The sequence below is a fragment of the Musa acuminata genome, chromosome BXJ2-8, assembly GCF_036884655.1.
Source record: "Musa acuminata AAA Group cultivar baxijiao chromosome BXJ2-8, Cavendish_Baxijiao_AAA, whole genome shotgun sequence".
In the NCBI taxonomy this organism is placed as follows: domain Eukaryota; kingdom Viridiplantae; phylum Streptophyta; class Magnoliopsida; order Zingiberales; family Musaceae; genus Musa; species Musa acuminata.
In genome coordinates this window covers 39,972,759-39,991,403 of record NC_088345.1, presented here as the reverse complement: position 1 = coordinate 39,991,403, position 18,645 = coordinate 39,972,759, and positions in this window count along the sequence as shown.

The following is an 18,645-nucleotide window of genomic DNA, read 5'->3' as shown; positions in this document are numbered from 1 at the left end:
AAGGCTCATCTTCGTTCTTAACGAAGTCATAAGATCTGATTGCCTCATCAAATCTTATGTTCCAACTTCGGGAAGCTTGCTTTAGTCCATAAATGGATCTAAGCAACCTACACACCTTATCTGGGCAGTTCTTGGACACGAATCCCTCAGGTTGCATCATATACACCTCCTCCTCCAGGTTCCCGTTGAGGAATGCGGTTTTCACATCCATCTGTCAGATCTCATAATCATAGTGTGCTGCAATAGCCAATAGAATTTTGATGGATTTTAGCATTGCTACGGGTGAGAAAGTTTCGTCGTAGTCAACACCTTGCCTTTGACGATACCCCTTAGCCACTAGCCTTGCTTTATAGGTCTCTACCTTTCCATCTACTCCGATCTTTTTCTTAAAGATCCACTTGCAACCGATGGGTACAATACCTTCGGGTGCATCAACTAGGTTCCAAACCTTATTGGAGTACATAGAATCCATCTCAGAATTCATGGCTTCTTTCCACTTCCCGGAGTCTATACTCATAATAGCCTCCTCGTAGGTCTGAGGATCAATATCCTCTACATCCTCTGCTCTAATATGTCCCACATATCTCTCAGGAGGATGGGATACTCTATCAGACCTGCGTAAAGTTGAAACTTGTGTATTAGATACCTGAACAGACTCGGGCTATAGAGTGGTGCTTGAGCTTGGTTCTCCAACCTCGCTCAATTCTATCATTCTCCCACTGTCTCCGTCAAGAATGTGTTCCTTCTCAAGGAACACTGCTCTCTTAGCTACAAAGACCTTTTGGTCCTCGAGATGATAGAAGTAATACCCACAAGTTTCCTTGGGGTATCCCACAAATTTACATCGCCCTGTCCTTGATTCTAACTTATCGGGGTTGTGTCTTTTAACATGGGCAGAGCAGCCCCAAATCTTAACTACTTTAAGATCAGGCTTCTTCCCTTTCCATATCTCATATGGTGTAGACACCACCGACTTAGTTGGAACTCTGTTCAGAAGGTAAGCTGCGGTTTCTAGGGCATATCCCCAGAATGAGATGGGTAGGTCAGCGAAACTCATCATGGACCGTACCATATCTAATAATGTACGATTTCTCCTTTCAGAGACACCATTGAGCTGAGGTGTATAAGGAGGTGTCCATTGGGATAATATCCCATGGTCCTTGAGGAAGTGAGTAAACTCTGTACTTAAGTACTCACCTCCTCGATCTGATCGAAGAGTTTTGATACTCTTTCCAGTCTGGTTCTCCACCTCATTCTTATACTCTCTGAATTTCTCAAAGGCCTCGGACTTGTACTTCATTAAGTACACATATCCATACCTTGAGAAATCATCAGTAAATGTAATGAAGTAGGAGTAACCTCCAATGGCATGAGTTGACATGGGTCCACATACATCACTATGTATGAGTTCCAACAACTCAGTGGCTCTCTCTCCAGTTCCACTAAATGGAGAGTTGGTCAGTTTTCCACGAATGCAAGGCTCACAAGTTGCATATGACACATAGTCGAATAGATCTAGATATCCATCATTTAGCAACTTTTGAATCCTTCTTTCATGGATGTGACCTAGCCTACAATGCCACAGGTATGCACTGTTCAACTCATCTCGTTTCCTTTTGGACACATGTATATTCATGATATGTGGAGTGGTGTCTAACATAAATAAACCATTATGCAATGTTCCTTTCGTGATGATCTTATCATCTAATAATATCGAACAACCATTGTTCTCAAAAACAAATTTATATCCACTAACTGTTAAACATGAAATGGAGATAATGTTTTTGATAATAGAAGGAACAAAATAACATGCATCTAATGCAATAAAAGCTCCACTAGGCAGATGTAGGGCGACCTCGCCAACAGCTAATACAGCAACTTTTGCTCCATTACCCATCTTGAGGTTCATCTCGCCTCTCTCTAGTCTCCTAGGCCTTGCCAGAACCTGCAACGAATTACATATATGATAAGCACTACCGGTATCTAATACCCATGTGTTATCATAAGAGTCTGACAAATGGAGACTGATCATGAATGTACCTAAAGCTTCATCAAGCTTTTGTTTCGCCCTTTCTGCAAGGTACTCTTTGCAGTTTCTCTTCCAGTGCCCATCTTTACCACAGTGGAAGCACTGGCCTTTGTCCTTTGTTGGGTCTTTCTTAGCAACCTTTGCTTTACCTTGTTTGCCCTTGCCCTTTCCCTTCTTAAGGGACCTTTCTGCTTTCCTTTTCTTTCTGGTCTCACCAGTGTAGAGAACTGGCTTCTCTTTCTTAATAGTACTCTCTGCCTCCCTCAACATATTGAGGAGCTCTAGGAGAGTCACCTCAAGCTTGTTCATATTAAAGTTCATTATGAACTGTGAAAAGGAATCTGGTAGGGACTGAAGCACAATGTCCACACACAAGTTATCCTCTAGGACCATTCCTAGACCTGTGAGTTTCTCTATCCACTCAATCATCTTTAGGACATGGTTCTGAACCGGTGTCCCCTCAGTCATCCTAGCGCGGAAAAGGCTCTTGGATATCTCATATCGTTGAGTCCTTCCCTGTTCCTCAAACAATTTACGGACATGTAGGAGAATGGATCTGGCATCCATCTTTTCATGTTGTCTCTGTAACTCTGGAGTCATAGAGCCCAACATATAGCACTGAGCAAGAGTGGAGTCATCAATGTACTTCACGTAGCGAGCGATCTCATCCTCGCTTGCCCCTTCTTCGGGCGTAGGCATCACTGTATCAAGGACGTACACGATTTTCTCCGCTGTGAGAACAATTCTCAAGTTACGGAGCCAATCCGTATAATTTGGACCAGTGAGGCGGTTGACATCAAGTATGCCACGTAAGGGATTTGAAAGCGACATTTTCTGAAAATAAAGATGTAGCAAAAATGAATAACATGCAGATTTTGCAAGAAATAAACTATCAAGATATGGACTTCTATCTTAATATGCTCCCACTATTTTACTAACGAGTCACGCGACACCCTCAGCACGTGAAACGGAAGTCTCCGGCAGACTTCTAGTGGGGATCAGGATCCAATCAGCGTCTTAGTGTAACCTCGAGGGACTCGACCAATCACACTAAGCCTAAAAGGTAGACAACTCTTGCCGATCACAACTCCTTGTGATTCCCGTCCTATTCGGCCTCCGAATCACCATGGCCTCGAGGGACTCGACCAACCATGATGCTCGGTTAAGTCAACACCTTCGTTACAAGATGAGTCTGATTTGATGATATACCCTCGAGGGACTCGACCAAGCATATCATGCCCTCAGGTCACCGGTGACATCTCTATGTCGTAAGCAAGATAGCGAATCGCGATATAGGTGAGTCTCGAGGGACTCGACCAACTCAACCTACACCGGGATTCGGTTCCTACTCATAACGATGGAAGGCCACGTGGGTCAATCTAATTGCCTCACGTTTACCGACTTAATATTATCGAGAGATGTTTCTTTGATTTGGTCTCCTAATATGACATGTCACACATATGCATATTTAATATATATCTACATCGCATGCAAATATATATACATATCTAGTATGTGTATAAGCAATCACACCAGATGATCATGGACCACAACCTAATATGATTAGGCCCGAGCCAGTAGGCCTAATCACTCACATCAAGATCTATGTGTGCAACGGTGCATCTCCATGCCTTGTGATCGTCCATCTCGTCCTCGTCGGTTCCGTCGACATCTTGATGCATCTCCATGCATCACGATCGTCCGTCTCGTGGGTCCCGCTATGGCATCCACGCTCCCGCTGCGCCTCCTCATGTGATTACAACTTAATCATAGGCACGCAGGCCCGACAATAAACGAGAAATATAATGGAGGTTCGCAGACCTCAATAATAATAATCACAAGTACACACATCACACGGTCCATGATCATCCGTCCACTCATCATACATCACATGTATAAATAATCATCATCATGTAGGACTACTAGATAATAAAAAAAATAATAATCAACTAAACCTTTTAATTAATTAAAATTTTCTGAAATCAGGGATATATAGGGAATTTCTCAATTCCTAAGGGTATTTTCGTAATTTGGACAAAAGACAGAAACTGGAATTTCTCAAATTCCGAGGGGGCAAAACTGTCTTTTTGCCCAGAAAACCCTAATGCCCTTCTCCCCCTTGCTGCTGCTGCGCCGCCGCCGCCACCCTGCTGGCGGCGGCCTGTGCGGCGAGGGCGAGGGCACTGCCCTCGCCTGCAGGTGGCACGCCCGCTGGGGTCGCTGCCGCTGCAGGTGGGCGCCCCCGCGGGCGGTTCTGCCCGCGAGTCAGCGCCCGCAGGTGGTGCTGTCTCGCTGGCGGCCGCCCCTGCGGGGGTTTTGCCCGTGGGAGCAGCGGCCACAGGCGCCGCTGCCCTGCGGTGCCTCAGCCCGCGCTGCTGCCCCGCGGCGCCTCTGCCCGCGGGCTCAGTGGCCGCAGGCGCTTCTACCGAGCGGGCTGCCAGACCCGCCGGCCGCAAGCCTACTGCAAGCAGACCGCCGGCCGGCTGCAGCAGGCACAGCGCTTGCGCATGCGCCGGCGCTGTGCTGCCTGGCTGCGGCTGCGGCTGGCTGCAGGCATGCAGATCGAGGGCAGCAACTGTTGCTGCCCTTCCTTGCTTTTGCGTCAACGATTTTGACGTCAATATTCTTCCTAAACACAACACACGTAGTTCAAAAACCAATCATTCGCACGAACAACCTGGCTCTGATACCACTGTTGGGAAATCATAGGGGGGCGACATCATATGCGCAGCGGAAGAACAAGAAAACAAAAATCCCCGATTCCCAAAAAGATGTTCATCGTCGTGCGAAGATTGGTGCGCAAAATCCGTAAAAAACACAAAACTGCGTATAGAGATTGTGTTACCTAGGGAGATCGTATATCCCTGTTTCCTTGCAGATCCTTAGGAGAGGGTGAAGGAGGTCAAGCGTCCTCCTCTCTAGCGGTGATCCACACAGCAGGGTTGCGACGACGCTCCTCAAAACTCCAGGCCTACTCTGAGGGGGAGAGGGAGAGGAGAATAGGAAGGGCAAGCAAAGACTCTAGCCTATGAGGCTGTGAATCCCTCCTATTTATAGAGATCCCGTGTCAAAACCCTAATGGGTCCTTTCCCTAGTGGGTATTGGATCTGCATCCAATAAGACAAGGGCTCCGTCGGATATCTCATATCCGAACCTCTACTCATCGCAATGCCTACCATATGTGTGTGACCCTCTAGGCCCAATATCGAGCTGGCCGTGAGTCATACCTGTCAGAACTCCTTCTAACTCAGTGAATTATTATCTCTGTAATAATTCACTCAACTCATCGACTACGGAAGTACTAGGCCACTACGCCGTAGTCCCCAGACGATACAGGGGAATCCAATCCATTGGACCTGTCTGTCCTCAGTTACCATGTACCTATAGTCCCTCATCCATCTAATATCCCAGAGACCGTATATCGAGCATGGTGCTGTCAGACCCATACGGTTTCTACTCGAGTCTCGCTCTAATCGGATTCTCCCGGAGAACTCTTTCTCTCTCAACCCGAATGACCCTGGCCAGGGATTTGTCTGAGCAAGAACACATGGGATATTCCTCTCATGATACCGAGAGTGGATGATCCTCTATCGACACTCAATAGCCCTCGTAAGGTCGACTACCACTCCCAATGACCAGCTGTACTAGATCTGGGAACAGCCAAACCTATAAGTCTGGTATCAAAGAGTGGAGCACTCATACAGGACATCCTTGGTGTCTCAAGTCTAAGAACCAGATACACCACTAGGACTACGGAATCGTTGTCTGACAATAAGGCATCATCAACCATCCAGCATTCCGTAAGCAGATCAATCAGTGAACTCATTCTCCAATGAGCACCTGTACTGTATCCCTAGTGTCCCTACACGAGCAGCTATGAGACCAGCTGCATCCATCATATGGACGGGTATACAGCACACCAGTCTATCCGGTTATCACGATGTCCCTCTCGAGTAACCTATGACCGGGATTATTTAGGATATGTGTTTAAAGGTGAATCGATCTCATTATCGTGATCTCATCACGATCCGATTCCCATTGCACAAATCCAAGGACATCACAATATATATGCATTTATGCAATAGTTATAAAGTGATATACGCCAAAATATAATAAGCAAAAAGATTCTGTATCAAGTCACACGTGCCATCACTCACGTGATTGGCTTGCTGGGCACTTATGACTAGCAATCTCCCACTTGACCTAAAGCCAATCACCTATGTGTCTGATCCCCATCAGACCCCTGTGACGCTCAAAGACAATCTGAGACAATGGCTTTGTTAGTGGATCTGCAATGTTATCTTCGGATGGAACTCTTTCCACTGCTACATCTCCTCGGGTCACGATCTCTCTGATAAGGTGGAACCTCCTCAGAACATGCTTAGATTTCTGATGAGACCTAGGTTCCTTCGCTTGAGCAATTGCCCCGTTGTTGTCGCAATATAGGGAGATCGGCTCCTCACTATCCGGCACGACTCCCAAATCTGTGATGAACTTCTTCAACCAGACTCCCTCCTTTGCTGCATCTGATGCAGCAATGTACTCCGCCTCTGTGGTCGAGTCAGCAGTGGTATCTTGCTTGGAACTCTTCCAGCACACTGCTCCTCCATTCAAGGTGTACACATACCCTGAATTCGACTTGCTATCATCGACATCAGACTGAAAACTTGAGTCAGTGTAGCCTTCAACCTTAAGGCTATTACCTCCATATACTAGTAAAAGATCCTTAGTCCTTCTCAAGTACTTAAGGATATACTTTACTGCTTTCCAGTGCTCCAAGCCTGGATCCGCCTGATACCTGCTCGTGACACTCAGAGCATGCGCTATATCAGGCCTAGTACATAGCATGGCATACATGATAGACCCTATTGCTGAGGCATAAGGTATCATATCCATGTTCGCCCTTTCTTCTGGAGTCTTTGGGGACATACTCGTAGAAAGCGATATCCCATGTCTCATCGGTATGAGACCTCTTTTGGAATTTTCCATGCCAAACCTTTTGACAATAGTTTCTATGTACCTAGACTGGGACAAGCCAAGCATCCTTTTGGATCTATCTCTATAGATTCTAATCCCCAAGATATAAGATGCTTCTCCTAAGTCCTTCATGGAGAAGTGTCTAGATAACCAAGCCTTTATTGTGGATAGCATTCCTATGTCATTCCCAATGATGAGGATGTCATCCACATATAACACCAAAAAGCTAATAGCGCTCCCACTTACCTTTCTGTATACACAAGGCTCATCTTCGTTCTTAACGAAGTCATAAGATCTGATTGCCTCATCAAATCTTATGTTCCAACTTCGGGAAGCTTGCTTTAGTCCATAAATGGATCTAAGCAACCTACACACCTTATCTGGGCAGTTCTTGGACACGAATCCCTCAGGTTGCATCATATACACCTCCTCCTCCAGGTTCCCGTTGAGGAATGCGGTTTTCACATCCATCTGTCAGATCTCATAATCATAGTGTGCTGCAATAGCCAATAGAATTTTTATGGATTTTAGCATTGCTACGGGTGAGAAAGTTTCGTCGTAGTCAACACCTTGCCTTTGACGATACCCCTTAGCCACTAGCCTTGCTTTATAGGTCTCTACCTTTCCATCTACTCCGATCTTTTTCTTAAAGATCCACTTGCAACCGATGGGTACAATACCTTCGGGTGCATCAACTAGGTTCCAAACCTTATTGGAGTACATAGAATCCATCTCAGAATTCATGGCTTCTTTCCACTTCCCGGAGTCTATACTCATAATAGCCTCCTCGTAGGTCTGAGGATCAATATCCTCTACATCCTCTGCTCTAATATGTCCCACATATCTCTCAGGAGGATGGGATACTCTATCAGACCTGCGTAAAGTTGAAACTTGTGTATTAGATACCTGAACAGACTCGGGCTATAGAGTGGTGCTTGAGCTTGGTTCTCCAACCTCGCTCAATTCTATCATTCTCCCACTGTCTCCGTCAAGAATGTGTTCCTTCTCAAGGAACACTGCTCTCTTAGCTACAAAGACCTTTTGGTCCTCGAGATGATAGAAGTAATACCCACAAGTTTCCTTGGGGTATCCCACAAATTTACATCGCCCTGTCCTTGATTCTAACTTATCGGGGTTGTGTCTTTTAACATGGGCAGAGCAGCCCCAAATCTTAACTACTTTAAGATCAGGCTTCTTCCCTTTCCATATCTCATATGGTGTAGACACCACCGACTTAGTTGGAACTCTGTTCAGAAGGTAAGCTGCGGTTTCTAGGGCATATCCCCAGAATGAGATGGGTAGGTCAGCGAAACTCATCATGGACCGTACCATATCTAATAATGTACGATTTCTCCTTTCAGAGACACCATTGAGCTGAGGTGTATAAGGAGGTGTCCATTGGGATAATATCCCATGGTCCTTGAGGAAGTGAGTAAACTCTGTACTTAAGTACTCACCTCCTCGATCTGATCGAAGAGTTTTGATACTCTTTCCAGTCTGGTTCTCCACCTCATTCTTATACTCTCTGAATTTCTCAAAGGCCTCGGACTTGTACTTCATTAAGTACACATATCCATACCTTGAGAAATCATCAGTAAATGTAATGAAGTAGGAGTAACCTCCAATGGCATGAGTTGACATGGGTCCACATACATCACTATGTATGAGTTCCAACAACTCAGTGGCTCTCTCTCCAGTTCCACTAAATGGAGAGTTGGTCAGTTTTCCACGAATGCAAGGCTCACAAGTTGCATATGACACATAGTCGAATGGATCTAGATATCCATCATTTAGCAACTTTTGAATCCTTCTTTCATGGATGTGACCTAGCCTACAATGCCACAGGTATGCACTGTTCAACTCATCTCGTTTCCTTTTGGACACATGTATATTCATGATATGTGGAGTGGTGTCTAACATAAATAAACCATTATGCAATGTTCCTTTCGTGATGATCTTATCATCTAATAATATCGAACAACCATTGTTCTCAAAAACAAATTTATATCCACTAACTGTTAAACATGAAATGGAGATAATGTTTTTGATAATAGAAGGAACAAAATAACATGCATCTAATGCAATAAAAGCTCCACTAGGCAGATGTAGGGCGACCTCGCCAACAGCTAATACAGCAACTTTTGCTCCATTACCCATCTTGAGGTCCATCTCGCCTCTCTCTAGTCTCCTAGGCCTTGCCAGAACCTGCAACGAATTACATATATGATAAGCACTACCGGTATCTAATACCCATGTGTTATCATAAGAGTCTGACAAATGGAGACTGATCATGAATGTACCTAAAGCTTCATCAAGCTTTTGTTTCGCCCTTTCTGCAAGGTACTCTTTGCAGTTTCTCTTCCAGTGCCCATCTTTACCACAGTGGAAGCACTGGCCTTTGTCCTTTGTTGGGTCTTTCTTAGCAACCTTTGCTTTACCTTGTTTGCCCTTGCCCTTTCCCTTCTTAAGGGACCTTTCTGCTTTCCTTTTCTTTCTGGTCTCACCAGTGTAGAGAACTGGCTTCTCTTTCTTAATAGTACTCTCTGCCTCCCTCAACATATTGAGGAGCTCTAGGAGAGTCACCTCAAGCTTGTTCATATTAAAGTTCATTATGAACTGTGAAAAGGAATCTGGTAGGGACTGAAGCACAATGTCCACACACAAGTTATCCTCTAGGACCATTCCTAGACCTGTGAGTTTCTCTATCCACTCAATCATCTTTAGGACATGGTTCTGAACCGGTGTCCCCTCAGTCATCCTAACGCGGAAAAGGCTCTTGGATATCTCATATCGTTGAGTCCTTCCCTGTTCCTCAAACAATTTACGGACATGTAGGAGAATGGATCTGGCATCCATCTTTTCATGTTGTCTCTGTAACTCTGGAGTCATAGAGCCCAACATATAGCACTGAGCAAGAGTGGAGTCATCAATGTACTTCACGTAGCGAGCGATCTCATCCTCGCTTGCCCCTTCTTCGGGCGTAGGCATCACTGTATCAAGGACGTACACGATTTTCTCCGCTGTGAGAACAATTCTCAAGTTACGGAGCCAATCCGTATAATTTGGACCAGTGAGGCGGTTGACATCAAGTATGCCACGTAAGGGATTTGAAAGCGACATTTTCTGAAAATAAAGATGTAGCAAAAATGAATAACATGCAGATTTTGCAAGAAATAAACTATCAAGATATGGACTTCTATCTTAATATGCTCCCACTATTTTACTAACGAGTCACGCGACACCCTCAGCACGTGAAACGGAAGTCTCCGGCAGACTTCTAGTGGGGATCAGGATCCAATCAGCGTCTTAGTGTAACCTCGAGGGACTCGACCAATCACACTAAGCCTAAAAGGTAGACAACTCTTGCCGATCACAACTCCTTGTGATTCCCGTCCTATTCGGCCTCCGAATCACCATGGCCTCGAGGGACTCGACCAACCATGATGCTCGGTTAAGTCAACACCTTCGTTACAAGATGAGTCTGATTTGATGATATACCCTCGAGGGACTCGACCAAGCATATCATGCCCTTAGGTCACCGGTGACATCTCTATGTCGTAAGCAAGATAGCGAATCGCGATATAGGTGAGTCTCGAGGGACTCGACCAACTCAACCTACACCGGGATTCGGTTCCTACTCATAACGATGGAAGGCCACGTGGGTCAATCTAATTGCCTCACGTTTACCGACTTAATATTATCGAGAGATGTTTCTTTGATTTGGTCTCCTAATATGACATGTCACACATATGCATATTTAATATATATCTACATCGCATGCAAATATATATACATATCTAGTATGTGTATAAGCAATCACACCAGATGATCATGGACCACAACCTAATATGATTAGGCCCGAGCCAGTAGGCCTAATCACTCACATCAAGATCTATGTGTGCAACGGTGCATCTCCATGCCTTGTGATCGTCCATCTCGTCCTCGTCGGTTCCGTCGACATCTTGATGCATCTCCATGCATCACGATCGTCCGTCTCGTGGGTCCCGCTATGGCATCCACGCTCCCGCTGCGCCTCCTCATGTGATTACAACTTAATCATAGGCACGCAGGCCCGACAATAAACGAGAAATATAATGGAGGTTCGCAGACCTCAATAATAATAATCACAAGTACACACATCACACGGTCCATGATCATCCGTCCACTCATCATACATCACATGTATAAATAATCATCATCATGTAGGACTACTAGATAATAAAAAAAATAATAATCAACTAAACCTTTTAATTAATTAATATTTTCTGAAATCAGGGATATATAGGGAATTTCTCAATTCCTAAGGGTATTTTCGTAATTTGGACAAAAGACAGAAACTGGAATTTCTCAAATTCCGAGGGGGCAAAACTGTCTTTTTGCCCAGAAAACCCTAATGCCCTTCTCCCCCTTGCTGCTGCTGCGCCGCCGCCGCCACCCTGCTGGCGGCGGCCTGTGCGGCGAGGGCGAGGGCACTGCCCTCGCCTGCAGGTGGCACGCCCGCTGGGGTCGCTGCCGCTGCAGGTGGGCGCCCCCGCGGGCGCCGCCGCCTCCGCGGGCGGTTCTGCCCGCGAGTCAGCGCCCGCAGGTGGTGCTGTCTCGCTGGCGGCCGCCCCTGCGGGGGTTTTGCCCGTGGGAGCAGCGGCCACAGGCGCCGCTGCCCTGCGGTGCCTCAGCCCGCGCTGCTGCCCCGCGGCGCCTCTGCCCGCGGGCTCAGTGGCCGCAGGCGCTTCTACCGAGCGGGCTGCCAGACCCGCCGGCCGCAAGCCTGCTGCAAGCAGACCGCCGGCCGGCTGCTGCAGGCACAGCGCTTGCGCATGCGCCGGCGCTGTGCTGCCTGGCTGCGGCTGCGGCTGGCTGCAGGCATGCAGATCGAGGGCAGCAACTGTTGCTGCCCTTCCTTGCTTTTGCGTCAACGATTTTGACGTCAATATTCTTCCTAAACACAACACACGCAGTTCAAAAACCAATCATTCGCACGAACAACCTGGCTCTGATACCACTGTTGGGAAATCATAGGGGGGCGACATCATATGCGCAGCGGAAGAACAAGAAAACAAAAATCCCCGATTCCCAAAAAGATGTTCATCGTCGTGCGAAGATTGGTGCGCAAAATCCGCAAAAAACACAAAACTGCGTATAGAGATTGTGTTACCTAGGGAGATCGTATATCCCTGTTTCCTTGCAGATCCTTAGGAGAGGGTGAAGGAGGTCAAGCGTCCTCCTCTCTAGCGGTGATCCACACAGCAGGGTTGCGACGACGCTCCTCAAAACTCCAGGCCTACTCTGAGGGGGAGAGGGAGAGGAGAATAGGAAGGGCAAGCAAAGACTCTAGCCTATGAGGCTGTGAATCCCTCCTATTTATAGAGATCCCGTGTCAAAACCCTAATGGGTCCTTTCCCTAGTGGGTATTGGATCTGCATCCAATAAGACAAGGGCTCCGTCGGATATCTCATATCCGAACCTCTACTCATCGCAATGCCTACCATATGTGTGTGACCCTCTAGGCCCAATATCGAGCTGGCCGTGAGTCATACCTGTCAGAACTCCTTCTAACTCAGTGAATTATTATCTCTGTAATAATTCACTCAACTCATCGACTACGGAAGTACTAGGCCACTGCGCCGTAGTCCCCAGACGATACAGGGGAATCCAATCCATTGGACCTGTCTGTCCTCAGTTACCATGTACCTATAGTCCCTCATCCATCTAATATCCCAGAGACCGTATATCGAGCATGGTGCTGTCAGACCTATACGGTTTCTACTCGAGTCTCGCTCTAATCGGATTCTCCCGGAGAACTCTTTCTCTCTCAACCCGAATGACCCTGGCCAGGGATTTGTCTGAGCAAGAACACATGGGATATTCCTCTCATGATACCGAGAGTGGATGATCCTCTATCGACACTCAATAGCCCTCGTAAGGTCGACTACCACTCCCAATGACCAGCTGTACTAGATCTGGGAACAGCCAAACCTATAAGTCTGGTATCAAAGAGTGGAGCACTCATACAGGACATCCTTGGTGTCTCAAGTCTAAGAACCAGATACACCACTAGGACTACGGAATCGTTGTCTGACAATAAGGCATCATCAACCATCCAGCATTCCGTAAGCAGATCAATCAGTGAACTCATTCTCCAATGAGCACCTGTACTGTATCCCTAGTGTCCCTACACGAGCAGCTATGAGACCAGCTGCATCCATCATATGGACGGGTATACAACACACCAGTCTATCCGGTTATCACGATGTCCCTCTCGAGTAACCTATGACCGGGATTATTTAGGATATGTGTTTAAAGGTGAATCGATCTCATTATCGTGATCTCATCACGATCCGATTCCCATTGCACAAATCCAAGGACATCACAATATATATGCATTTATGCAATAGTTATAAAGTGATATACGCCAAAATATAATAAGCAAAAAGATTCTGTATCAAGTCACACGTGCCATCACTCACGTGATTGGCTTGCTGGGCACTTATGACTAGCAATCTCCCACTTGACCTAAAGCCAATCACCTATGTGTCTGATCCCCATCAGACCCCTGTGACGCTCAAAGACAATCTGAGACAATGGCTTTGTTAGTGGATCTGCAATGTTATCTTCGGATGGAACTCTTTCCACTGCTACATCTCCTCGGGTCACGATCTCTCTGATAAGGTGGAACCTCCTCAGAACATGCTTAGATTTCTGATGAGACCTAGGTTCCTTCGCTTGAGCAATTGCCCCGTTGTTGTCGCAATATAGGGAGATCGGCTCCTCACTATCCGGCACGACTCCCAAATCTGTGATGAACTTCTTCAACCAGACTCCCTCCTTTGCTACATCTGATGCAGCAATGTACTCCGCCTCTGTGGTCGAGTCAGCAGTGGTATCTTGCTTGGAACTCTTCCAGCACACTGCTCCTCCATTCAAGGTGTACACATACCCTGAATTCGACTTGCTATCATCGACATCAGACTGAAAACTTGAGTCAGTGTAGCCTTCAACCTTAAGGCTATTACCTCCATATACTAGTAAAAGATCCTTAGTCCTTCTCAAGTACTTAAGGATATACTTTACTGCTTTCCAGTGCTCCAAGCCTGGATCCGCCTGATACCTGCTCGTGACACTCAGAGCATGCGCTATATCAGGCCTAGTACATAGCATGGCATACATGATAGACCCTATTGCTGAGGCATAAGGTATCATATCCATGTTCGCCCTTTCTTCTGGAGTCTTTGGGGACATACTCGTAGAAAGCGATATCCCATGTCTCATCGGTATGAGACCTCTTTTGGAATTTTCCATGCCAAACCTTTTGACAATAGTTTCTATGTACCTAGACTGGGACAAGCCAAGCATCCTTTTGGATCTATCTCTATAGATTCTAATCCCCAAGATATAAGATGCTTCTCCTAAGTCCTTCATGGAGAAGTGTCTAGATAACCAAGCCTTTATTGTGGATAGCATTCCTATGTCATTCCCAATGATGAGGATGTCATCCACATATAACACCAAAAAGCTAATAGCGCTCCCACTTACCTTTCTGTATACACAAGGCTCATCTTCGTTCTTAACGAAGTCATAAGATCTGATTGCCTCATCAAATCTTATGTTCCAACTTCGGGAAGCTTGCTTTAGTCCATAAATGGATCTAAGCAACCTACACACCTTATCTGGGCAGTTCTTGGACACGAATCCCTCAGGTTGCATCATATACACCTCCTCCTCCAGGTTCCCGTTGAGGAATGCGGTTTTCACATCCATCTGTCAGATCTCATAATCATAGTGTGCTGCAATAGCCAATAGAATTTTTATGGATTTTAGCATTGCTACGGGTGAGAAAGTTTCGTCGTAGTCAACACCTTGCCTTTGACGATACCCCTTAGCCACTAGCCTTGCTTTATAGGTCTCTACCTTTCCATCTACTCCGATCTTTTTCTTAAAGATCCACTTGCAACCGATGGGTACAATACCTTCGGGTGCATCAACTAGGTTCCAAACCTTATTGGAGTACATAGAATCCATCTCAGAATTCATGGCTTCTTTCCACTTCCCGGAGTCTATACTCATAATAGCCTCCTCGTAGGTCTGAGGATCAATATCCTCTACATCCTCTGCTCTAATATGTCCCACATATCTCTCAGGAGGATGGGATACTCTATCAGACCTGCGTAAAGTTGAAACTTGTGTATTAGATACCTGAACAGACTCGGGCTATAGAGTGGTGCTTGAGCTTGGTTCTCCAACCTCGCTCAATTCTATCATTCTCCCACTGTCTCCGTCAAGAATGTGTTCCTTCTCAAGGAACACTGCTCTCTTAGCTACAAAGACCTTTTGGTCCTCGAGATGATAGAAGTAATACCCACAAGTTTCCTTGGGGTATCCCACAAATTTACATCGCCCTGTCCTTGATTCTAACTTATCGGGGTTGTGTCTTTTAACATGGGCAGAGCAGCCCCAAATCTTAACTACTTTAAGATCAGGCTTCTTCCCTTTCCATATCTCATATGGTGTAGACACCACCGACTTAGTTGGAACTCTGTTCAGAAGGTAAGCTGCGGTTTCTAGGGCATATCCCCAGAATGAGATGGGTAGGTCAGCGAAACTCATCATGGACCGTACCATATCTAATAATGTACGATTTCTCCTTTCAGAGACACCATTGAGCTGAGGTGTATAAGGAGGTGTCCATTGGGATAATATCCCATGGTCCTTGAGGAAGTGAGTAAACTCTGTACTTAAGTACTCACCTCCTCGATCTGATCGAAGAGTTTTGATACTCTTTCCAGTCTGGTTCTCCACCTCATTCTTATACTCTCTGAATTTCTCAAAGGCCTCGGACTTGTACTTCATTAAGTACACATATCCATACCTTGAGAAATCATCAGTAAATGTAATGAAGTAGGAGTAACCTCCAATGGCATGAGTTGACATGGGTCCACATACATCACTATGTATGAGTTCCAACAACTCAGTGGCTCTCTCTCCAGTTCCACTAAATGGAGAGTTGGTCAGTTTTCCACGAATGCAAGGCTCACAAGTTGCATATGACACATAGTCGAATGGATCTAGATATCCATCATTTAGCAACTTTTGAATCCTTCTTTCATGGATGTGACCTAGCCTACAATGCCACAGGTATGCACTGTTCAACTCATCTCGTTTCCTTTTGGACACATGTATATTCATGATATGTGGAGTGGTGTCTAACATAAATAAACCATTATGCAATGTTCCTTTCGTGATGATCTTATCATCTAATAATATCGAACAACCATTGTTCTCAAAAACAAATTTATATCCACTAACTGTTAAACATGAAATGGAGATAATGTTTTTGATAATAGAAGGAACAAAATAACATGCATCTAATGCAATAAAAGCTCCACTAGGCAGATGTAGGGCGACCTCGCCAACAGCTAATACAGCAACTTTTGCTCCATTACCCATCTTGAGGTCCATCTCGCCTCTCTCTAGTCTCCTAGGCCTTGCCAGAACCTGCAACGAATTACATATATGATAAGCACTACCGGTATCTAATACCCATGTGTTATCATAAGAGTCTGACAAATGGAGACTGATCATGAATGTACCTAAAGCTTCATCAAGCTTTTGTTTCGCCCTTTCTGCAAGGTACTCTTTGCAGTTTCTCTTCCAGTGCCCATCTTTACCACAGTGGAAGCACTGGCCTTTGTCCTTTGTTGGGTCTTTCTTAGCAACCTTTGCTTTACCTTGTTTGCCCTTGCCCTTTCCCTTCTTAAGGGACCTTTCTGCTTTCCTTTTCTTTCTGGTCTCACCAGTGTAGAGAACTGGCTTCTCTTTCTTAATAGTACTCTCTGCCTCCCTCAACATATTGAGGAGCTCTAGGAGAGTCACCTCAAGCTTGTTCATATTAAAGTTCATTATGAACTGTGAAAAGGAATCTGGTAGGGACTGAAGCACAATGTCCACACACAAGTTATCCTCTAGGACCATTCCTAGACCTGTGAGTTTCTCTATCCACTCAATCATCTTTAGGACATGGTTCTGAACCGGTGTCCCCTCAGTCATCCTAGCGCGGAAAAGGCTCTTGGATATCTCATATCGTTGAGTCCTTCCCTGTTCCTCAAACAATTTACGGACATGTAGGAGAATGGATCTGGCATCCATCTTTTCATGTTGTCTCTGTAACTCTGGAGTCATAGAGCCCAACATATAGCACTGAGCAAGAGTGGAGTCATCAATGTACTTCACGTAGCGAGCGATCTCATCCTCGCTTGCCCCTTCTTCGGGCGTAGGCATCACTGTATCAAGGACGTACACGATTTTCTCCGCTGTGAGAACAATTCTCAAGTTACGGAGTCAATCCGTATAATTTGGACCAGTGAGGCGGTTGACATCAAGTATGCCACGTAAGGGATTTGAAAGCGACATTTTCTGAAAATAAAGATGTAGCAAAAATGAATAACATGCAGATTTTGCAAGAAATAAACTATCAAGATATGGACTTCTATCTTAATATGCTCCCACTATTTTACTAACGAGTCACGCGACACCCTCAGCACGTGAAACGGAAGTCTCCGGCAGACTTCTAGTGGGGATCAGGATCCAATCAGCGTCTTAGTGTAACCTCGAGGGACTCGACCAATCACACTAAGCCTAAAAGGTAGACAACTCTTGCCGATCACAACTCCTTGTGATTCCCGTCCTATTCGGCCTCCGAATCACCATGGCCTCGAGGGACTCGACCAACCATGATGCTCGGTTAAGTCAACACCTTCGTTACAAGATGAGTCTGATTTGATGATATACCCTCGAGGGACTCGACCAAGCATATCATGCCCTCAGGTCACCGGTGACATCTCTATGTCGTAAGCAATATAGCGAATCGCGATATAGGTGAGTCTCGAGGGACTCGACCAACTCAACCTACACCGGGATTCGGTTCCTACTCATAACGATGGAAGGCCACGTGGGTCAATCTAATTGCCTCACGTTTACCGACTTAATATTATCGAGAGATGTTTCTTTGATTTGGTCTCCTAATATGACATGTCACACATATGCATATTTAATATATATCTACATCGCATGCAAATATATATACATATCTAGTATGTGTATAAGCAATCACACCAGATGATCATGGACCACAACCTAATATGATTAGGCCCGAGCCAGTAGGCCTAATCACTCACATCAAGATCTATGTGTGCAACGGTGCATCTCCATGCCTTGTGATCGTCCATCTCGTCCTCGTCGGTTCCGTCGACATCTTGATGCATCTCCATGCATCACGATCGTCCGTCTCGTGGGTCCCGCTATGGCATCCACGCTCCCGCTACGCCTCCTCATGTGATTACAACTTAATCATAGGCACGCAGGCCCGACAATAAACAAGAAATATAATGGAGGTTCGCAGACCTCAATAATAATAATCACAAGTACACACATCACACGGTCCATGATCATCCGTTCACTCATCATACATCACATGTATAAATAATCATCATCATGTAGGACTACTAGATAATAAAAAAAATAATAATCAACTAAACCTTTTAATTAATTAATATTTTCTGAAATCAGGGATATATAGGGAATTTCTCAATTCCTAAGGGTATTTTCGTAATTTGGACAAAAGACAGAAACTGGAATTTCTCAAATTC